This window comes from Lygodium microphyllum, chromosome 19 (assembly GCF_053477565.2).
Source record: "Lygodium microphyllum isolate KBCC chromosome 19, Lygodium_microphyllum_v1.1.10, whole genome shotgun sequence".
NCBI classification, from domain to species: Eukaryota; Viridiplantae; Streptophyta; class Polypodiopsida; order Schizaeales; family Lygodiaceae; genus Lygodium; species Lygodium microphyllum.
This window is the reverse complement of record NC_141153.1, coordinates 66,810,345-66,819,990: the sequence shown is the minus strand read 5'-3', so window position 1 is coordinate 66,819,990 and position 9,646 is coordinate 66,810,345.

Here is a 9,646-nt window from a genome sequence, read left to right as displayed (position 1 = left end):
GCTTTTAAAATAAGAAAAATTAGGACATCCTTATTCAACTAGCCACCCTATAGTCCCACATCAACTCCATGACAATGCACTTAGCTAACTGTTCCACTTGGAGTTGCCTCAAGTAAGCTTCTTAGATACCTTAGTGCTTAGTGACATGAAATCATCACTTGCCAAATAGTTAGCATTAACAGATCTATACTCATCATCCTCTTTGATAATAGAAGAAGGCCTATTGTTAACATGAGACATAGGGAAGGCTTGTTTTGATAATCCATCATTGAACCTCATTTTTAAATATATATTTGCACCACCTACCTAAACTGTCCATAATAGGCTACCCTCTTTACCAATATGCACTTTAGACATAATAAAACCATCAACTTCAAGCAGCATGATCTATTTTTCTCAAGTCAATTATCCCTCTAATATGGTCAAAGAAACCCGTTTGTTGCCCAAAATCATGCTCAGATCCCTCTAGTGTCACCTCAACCTCTTAATCATGCTACGTTGCTACTTTTAACCTAACTTGACCATAGTAAACAAATCCTTAATTTAAAATGGTGCCTCCCTTAGTCTAGTGAACTAGGCTCAAAATATGCATTAAAATAGTATTGGCTTGTATCCTCATGTTTTTGACTTCTTCCATAGCCTTTGCTAGTCGTTTTAGCTATGATTTTCTTAGCATAACATCCATTAAGTACACTTATGCCTCCTCTCATCCACCCCCACCTGTGTTGCCCTTCATACTCTCATTATTTTCCCTTCGCCTCTCCCTAGCAACAAGAGAGGTCTCTTTCCTTTTCTTGGTCCATCTTCCAATTATCTCTCCCTTCTTATAGCCTTTTCCACCACCTTTTGTTCCTCTATTCATGTGATTTTTAGATCATGTTGGGGGTTAAAGGCTACATGTGCCTAGCCACCTACATTTAGTCATACTTACTACCCACACACGTGTACATTGCAGGTAATGGCCACCTATCATTGTAACTTTATTCTTTATTCTTTATGTGACAATAGATCAAGGGAAGGTAGGTCACACATTGTGAAAGTTAGAGTTTCCACATACAATCTTACTCTCTCTTGCTTGAACCTCTATAGCTCTTACTTCTTTCTTGTTTTCATTTGTGCTTCCACTCCCACTCCACAATTCAATTAGTATTAGAGCAATGTTCAATATCCGTGGGAGCTCATGCTTGGAGTGAGGAGCACAAGGAGTGAAGCTTTGTTGTAGAGGTTGAAGATTCGAGCTTCTTTTTCAACATTGATACTTGTTGTCCATGCATTAATAGAGATACTATTCTCATAGCAGCTAGGATCTAGATCTGAGTCAAGCAAGTGCTTGAGCCATTGAAGCTCAATTTAAGGTTGTAATAGCCCATTTTGTCATTGATTTGGGCAACCATCAGTGGCTGAAAATGATGCAAAACTACTTGGCTTTGGGTGCAAAACGTTCTCTTCCATGTTCTTTCTCTTGAATGTATCCACAAGAGAGGATAAAGTAAAAATGGCTTTTAAGAATTCATTTTTGGGTGGATATAGAACATACTCCATAAGTCATGGATAGTTATGGCAGCTTGACAGCACTTTCGCATTTTGGCCATAACTTTTGCATACAATATCAAATTGAGATGTTTTGTAGCTTACAATAAAGAATGCGATGAGACTACAGATTTTAGCAATCGTATAGTTGATTTTGTGTATTTTTTAGGTTTTTGTTTTATAGATAACATAATAGTTCTAGTCTGGACAATAAGCATTCACAATTGATGTCTATGTATTGAATGCCTACATGCTATTTGAGTATACTGCATGGTTATGTTGATGCTTAGTGTTATTTTTTGTGCCCAAATATACTTCTATTGAGCTCTACATCTTGGATTTGAGCTTTCTTGGTTGCATTTGGGTAGTGGCTATTTGCTTTAGTGATCTCCACTTGCATGCTTTAATATTGATTTGAAGGTTTATGCTCCTAGATATATGTATGATGTATTTTGGGCACTCAAATGCTATGATCTCTATGCATTGAGTTTCCTTTGCTACTTGCATACTTCAAATTTTCTTCCAATGGGAGTACTTGATATTTTCTTCACAAAGCTTGGTTCAATTGAGTTAATGGGATACTCTCTTATGCTTTATTAATTTCTACATATACTATCACTATAGAGGTTTATGACTATGGGCTGACTTTCCTTTAATTCAGACACCTTGTATTGCTTATTATCAATGGATCATTAGTTGTGGATACATGCTTAGTATGCATTGTGGTATGCATCTATGTACTTGACACATTGGATGTTTTGATAGCTGGTACTCAATGGCTTATGCATTATATTTACATTGCTAGTTATATTCTACATCCTGATTGCTACCCAATTTTCCCTAGCAGTGGGAGCTTGTTCTTTTGCAGGTTGCCTATAGTTATATATTTATTTACTAAATTTTTAGAGATATCCTTGTTGATGATTAGTTTTGAGTAGTTTTTGAGATCAAACACTTATTTTTAGCACTCTAGTGCTTCTTGCTTGTGGTGGATAGTAGCGTATTAGCTTAGTCTTCCTCATATTACACACTTTTTGGCTTTGGTTTTGGGGCTGATTTGATGTTATTACAATATCACACACTCTATTTATTTGGTAAATAATAATGGTAGGTGCTTCAAATGCTTCCAATGATAGTGCTATCTTCAACATAGAGAAGTTGGATGCCAATGACTTCTAGTATTCAAAGACTCAAATTTGATTGGTATTGGTTCAAAAGAAGCAAGTTAAGCAATTTAAATTAGAGGGCATAAAGCTAGAACTTTAATGAGTTTCATTCTATTTTCAATCAGCTTACTTTGTGGGGCATGAAGTTTGAGGAGAATGTTAAGTCTCTTTTCTTGCTTGTCACACTACCTAAGACTTGGGTTACATTTCACACCATTATGAGTGCAAACCATCTTGAAGTTGGTTTCCAACTCAAGGACATAGAGGCTAATTTGCTCACAAAATCAGTGAACAAGGTGATATTGGGAATAATAATCATGGTTGAGACTCATAGTCCAACACAGGTAAGTCTAAGTCTCATGGTCCTAAGTTCTATCGTACTTGTCATTATTGTGGGTAATAAGGTCACACAAGGCCGCAGTGTCATATAAGATGTGCAATGATAGGCACGAAAAAGGAAAAGGGAAAGCACATGATATTCTAAATCTCCCGATGATCATAGCATTATTTCTAAGTCCAATGTTAAGATAGAAGAGATAAATGTCTTGGAATATAACTTAGATGATTATATACTTACTACTTCATCACTCGATACTACTTAGCTAGTTGATGTTTAGTTTGCATATGCTCAATGTTGGCTTCTTGTTTTGGAGGCTTCTTTCCATGCTACCCCGCATCATCATTGGTTTTATACCTACCACACTGTTATAAGTTCAATTAGGTTGGTGATGATCATGTATATGCCATTATTGGGATAGGTGATGTGAGATTGCACTTTGATATTGGTGCTCCATTTGTGCTTCATGATGTACATCATGACCTAGCTTTGACTAAAAGCCTTATCTATGTTGGACAGTTGGATGATGACGTGCCATGTCTCTTTTGGTGATTCTACATGGAAGATTACTCATGTAGGCTTGTTCTTGCTACATGTGCCAAGGTTAAAAACTTGTACAGCTCGCTTGTATCTAGCTCCATTGATCATGTTTTGCCCATGATTGATATTTCTCATATATCTCTTTGGCATTGCTATCTTGGGCATATGTCCCTTAAAGGAATGAAAGTACTGACTTGTTTATAGTATTTGCCGCCTCTTGGCTACTCATGTTTTGACTCTTGCAATTATTGTTTATGGCAAGCAAACTCATAACTCACATAAAAAGTCTAGTTCTACATGCATAGGTGAGTAATTAACTCTTGTATATTCCAATGTTTTTGGTTCCATGCCCTGTCAATCATTAGATGGTGCTAAGTACTTTGTGATGTCGATTGATGATTACTTGCATAAAGTTTGAACCTATCTTATTAAGCATAAGTTAGAGGTGTTATATACTTTTCAGTACTTTCTTGCTATGGTTGAGAACTGGTCTGGGCATAGGTTGAAATGTCTATGACTTCACAATGGGGATGAATATGTCTATAAGGTATTTGATCAATTTTGTGATGAGAAAGGTATTAAGTGTCAATTAACCACCCTATATATCCCACCCCAGAATGGTAATATAGAGCGCATGAATAGGGCTATTCAAGAAAGAATTCCCAATATGCTTAGACAGTCAGGCTTATCGTAGTACTTTTGGATTGAGGCAATTAGTATTGTAGTTCACTTAATCAAAAAATCCCCATACACTACCCTTGGTGGTAGAGTTGTAGAGGAGGTATAGTCTAGTAAACCTCCATTGTGTGCACACTTGCATATCTTTGGATTTGAGGTATTCTCGCATATTCCCAAAGATAGATGTAATAAATTGGATTTGAAGTTTGTCAAATGTATCTTTCTTGGATATAATGATGTAGGTGAGATGGGCTATTACCTTTGGGTTTCGCATTCTTCAAAAGCCAAGATCTTGTATTCTGTGAGAAAAAGATGCATATGAGACCAAAGCAAGTAGTTGAGATATGTAGGATATCTTTCAAGAGGAGCCTCCTATTACAATATAGCCAGTCCTAGTTAGACATCTTGTTGCAATAACTATTGTTGATGATGTAGTGGCCCATGATTCACCTTTTGTGCAGGATCATGATGTTGGATAGAGAGGATAGGCCATACACGCCCCAAATCTAGTCTTGAGATGCTCCACCAAAGCATCACGTCCTCCTAATCATTATGAGTCCTCTATGCATTTTGTCATGGTGAGACAGATGTTGGTAAGCCTCTCATTAATGAGGAGACTATGTGTAGATGTTATAGTCACTCTTGGGAGAGAGCCATGCAATTTAATTATGATTCATTGCAAAACATTTGTACATGGAATTTTATTTCTTTACTCAATTGAAACATGCATTGCCATGCAAGTGGATGTACAAGTTGAAGAGGACCCTTGGTCACCCTAAGCTAGTATATAAGACTAGATTAGTTGCTAAGAATTTTAAGCAAGAGAAGGGAGTTGATTTTGATGATATATTCTCTCTTGTGTTCAAGATGACTACCCTACACTTGGTATTGGCATTGGTTGCATAGATGGATCTAGACTTGCACTAGATGGATATAAAGATGACTTTTCTTCATGGGGACTTTTATGTCATGGTAATAGATACTGGTGAGCCTCTCATTTATGACGAGCCTATGTATAGAGTTTATAGTCACTCTTGAGGAAAGGCCATGCCATTTGAGTATGATTCATTGCAAAAAAACCATACATGGCGTTTTTATTTCTTTGCTCAATGGAAACATGCACTGCCATGTAAGTGGATGTACAAGTTGAAAAGGGAGTGAAAAGGACCCTTGGTCACCCTAAGCCAGTATATAAGGCTAGATTCTCTCTTGTGGTCAAGATGACCACCATACACTTGGTATTGGCCATGGTTGCACGTATGGATATGCTTCTACCAGATGGTAAAACAACTTTTCTTTGTGGGGACTTGCATGACGATATCTATATGCAACAACCCAAGGGCTTTGAGGAAAATGGCAAGGAATATCTAATATACAAGTTGAGAAAGAGTCTTTATAGACTAGTAGGTACCTAGAAAATGTTATCATAAGTTGTTGAGATATCGAGCTCCACTCGTGATATGCCAGGGTGACCGTTGTACATTTATGTCACCGACGTGTCAGTTGCAGATGCGGTTGGTACACCGCCCATGAATAATAGCTAGATGACAGCTATCCTTATCTACTCTAGTTCGTGGCTCAGTTAGTATGCCACTTTAGTTATTTGAGTTTGGTTTGAGACCCATATATAGGGTTCTTCTATTTTCTTTGTATGAGAGTTCTTTTTGGATTACACAACTAAGAAGAGGAAAACTGTTTTCAGCCTCCACCTCTGTGTGTATTCCCCCATTGTGCAAGCAAGAAAGCTACAAGTGAGACTCCTTCCTTCTCTCCCACAATCGTGACATGGTATCAGAGCCTTGTTCGTGGTAAGGAGCTCAAGAAACCAAGCCAAGCTCGCGGTGTTTTGGTAAGAGGAGCAGTGTTGCTTTCATTTTCTGTTTTGGGAGCAGATCTCTGCAGGTAGCACAGCCGAAAATTGCAAGAGTGCATTGTCTCAGGTTGAGACGCCCTTCGCGGTGAAGCAAGAGGGCAGTATATGCTGCGGGAAAGGGCTTTAGCCCTTGGTGACCCTGTTTTTTTGATTTGAGGCCATTTCGGGGCCTGTTTTGGAGGCAGAAGTTTTCTGCACGCACTCAGGAAAAGACCCAGTTTTATGCTGTGCGACCACTGTTCTACAGGTCGGTTAAAAGTTACTGTAGAAATTGCATCGTATGCCTCTGCACAGAGACATTGGGAGTTACAGAATCATCCTTGTTGCCTGTTGATACAAAATCGTCACTAGGAAGTGACTGTGTGGTCAAATACCACTTTCGTCAGTTTTGCAGATTAGCCCTTTGTGAGGCTGAAGCTGTGTTCTTTGCAGTGACAGAATTTTTTGCAGTGTTCTATAATGGCGTCTGATTCTCTCTCACAGATTGTCACTGAAAAGCTTGACAAGAACAACTTCCAAGCATGGAAGTTTAGAATGACGAATTTCCTTATGGGAAAAGGATATTGGGAATTTGTTGCAGGAAATGAAGAAGAACCAGTTCTTTCTGATGTTCCCAATCAACAGCAAATGCAGGCATTTAAAGCATGGCATGAGAGAGCCAAGAAAGTTATGTACTGGCTGCCTATCAGCATTTCAGACTCTATGATTGTGCATATTCAAGATGCAAGTACGCCAAAGGAGGCATGGGATACTTTGTCAAAAATGTATAGCACAAATACGCAAGCCAGGAAAATGCAACTCAAGCAAGAGTTGCACAATGTGCAAAGAGAAAGTATGAGCATCAATGACTACCACATGAAGGTGAAGAAGATTGCAGATGCACTTGCTTCCATTGGGTCGCCAGTGGAAGATGATGATTTAGTCTCAGTGACCTTGAATGGTCTAGGAAAGGATTATGCACAGTTCCGAACATCCATTTCCGTCCGTGAAAGATTTCCTGATTTTGAGGAGTTGATTGCTCTTCTAATTTCTGAGGAGCAGAGAAATGGTGGTGCATCTTCTTCAGGAGGAACTTCAAAAGAAGCTGTCTTCTACTCAAATGCTGGAAGAGGTAGAGGCAGAGGTAGAGGAAGCCGATTTGGAGCCCGTGTGGTAGAAATCAGAATATGCAGCAAACTCAAGAAAACCAGTCCTATGGAGGAGGACGTGGTAACTCTAGAGGCAGAGGGAGCCAAAGAGGTCGTGGTGGATGGCAAAGAGGCCAAAATGCAAACAGTAATGTTGAATGCTACTACTGTGGTAAAATGGGTCATATGGCTAGAGACTGCTATAAAAAGCAGAATGACATCATGAATGGAAAACTGCAACAAGGGAATTATGCATCTTCTAGTAGACAGGGTGATGACAGAAATGAGTATTTGTTTATGGTGCAGCACATGAATAATTCTGTGACAAGTGCAGAAGAAAGCAACGATGTATGGTATGTTGACTCAGGTGCATCAAACCACATGATAGGTCATGCAGAATGGATGGAGGATGCAAGGAAAATGGAAAAACCAAGATTTGTGGAGACTGGTGATGATACTGCACATCCTATTGTGCAGATTGGAAAAATTCCTTTGTCTATGCAGAATGGGAAAAAGAAATACCTGTCCGATGTGTTTCATGTCCCGAATATCACCAAGAATCTGGTTTCTGTTGGTCAAATGGTTGAGCAGGGCTTGTAGGTCAGATTTAATCCTCATGGATGCTTTGTTGAGGATATGAAAAATAAAGGTCGCTTGATAGCAAAAGGAAAAAAGAAGGGCAGAATGTTTACGTTGGATGCAAACATGTCTGAATTGAGTGCAGCAATGTTTGCACATGGGACCGGTGTAGTTGCAGATATTGATATCTGGCATAAATGCATTGGTCATGTTAATGTACAGCGACTTAAATCAATGCAGGTCCAAAATATTGTTGCAGGATTGCCTAAATTCAAGGTTGCAGAAATGCATAAGGTATGTGAAGCCTGTCAGTTTGGAAAACAGGCAAGGAAACCATTTCCTAGACATGTTCAAGAGAGTAAGAAGCCATTGGAATTAATCCACTCTGATATGTGGACTACTAAAGCTGCGTCTCTTGGAGGCTGTCATTATTTTGTCACTTTTATTGATGACTATAGCAGAAAAGTTTGGGTGTATTTTATGAAGAAGAAAAGTGGTGTTTGGGCATTTCAAAACTCTTAAAGCTATGGTTGAAAAAGAAACAGGTCTGCAGATAAAATGCCTAAGGTCAGATGGAGGGGGAGAGTACCTCTCAAATGAGTTTGCAAGGTTCTTGCAGGAGCATGGCATAAAGCAGCAATATTCATGCAGTCATACCCCACAACAAAATGGAATTGCAGAAAGGAAAAACACGCATATTGGAGAGGTATCTCGTGCCATGCTCAATGAAAAAGACCCGCCAGATTTTTATTGGGCTGAAGCAGTTGCTACAGTAGTCTACATAATGAACAGGACTCCCACTGCAGCAATACATGGGATGACTCCAAAGGAGAGGTATACTGGTAGGAAACCAGATATTTCTCATTTGAAAATTTTTGGTTGCATTGCCTATGTACATGTGCTAGATGAGTTGAGATCCAAGTTGGATCCAAAAGCTGAGAAGTGCATCTTTATTGGTTACTCTCTGCAGCAAAAAGGGTATAGATGCTATAACCCTTCTACTCGTAAGTTTACAGTGAGCAGAGATGTTGTTTTTGATGAGATGAGTAGCTGGTATGAACCAATAAATGTGATTGATAATGTAGATGCACAAAATGGTAATGTTGCACAGAATTCTCAGCAGCAGTCACAAGATATTAGTGGACCTGGAGCGTCCTCTACCAGTGGTTCACATTCTTCTCCATGGACAGGCAGATTGAGATCAGGAGAATCTTCTCAAAGCAATGCAGATAGTGGTATGCAGGTATCACGAAAAGGAAAAGAGAAGGTAGATCAGCCCATGTTTGATGTGAATGCAGGTCACTCTTATGTGGATGGTGAATCCAGTGGCTCAGAACAGAGCATTGATGATGAGTTGGGTATTCCTTCTATTGTTACACATGGAGTAAGAAAGACCAGGGATGTTTTGAGAGCACCTGGGAGTGAACCCACTTTGCGCAGGTCTACCAGAGTTAGGTATCCTGTGGATAGGCTGAAATATGATGGATTTACAGCCATTCACTATGCATATATGGTCAAGGTGATACAGAAACCAGAACCCACTTCTTTTGACCAAGCCATGGGAAAAGAAAAATGGGAGAAAGCCATGGATGAAGAAATGGATGCCTTGGAAGCAAATGCTACATGGGAGTTGGTACCTTTGCCTAAAGGTAAGAATGTAATTGGCTGTGAGTGGGTTTATAAGGTGAAGCACAATGCAGATGGTTCTGTGAACAGATACAAGGCAAGATTAGTAGTCAAGGGGTATGCACAAACATATGGCATTAATTATGAAGAAACATTCAGTCCGGTTGCAAGGATGGCAACCGTAAGAGCA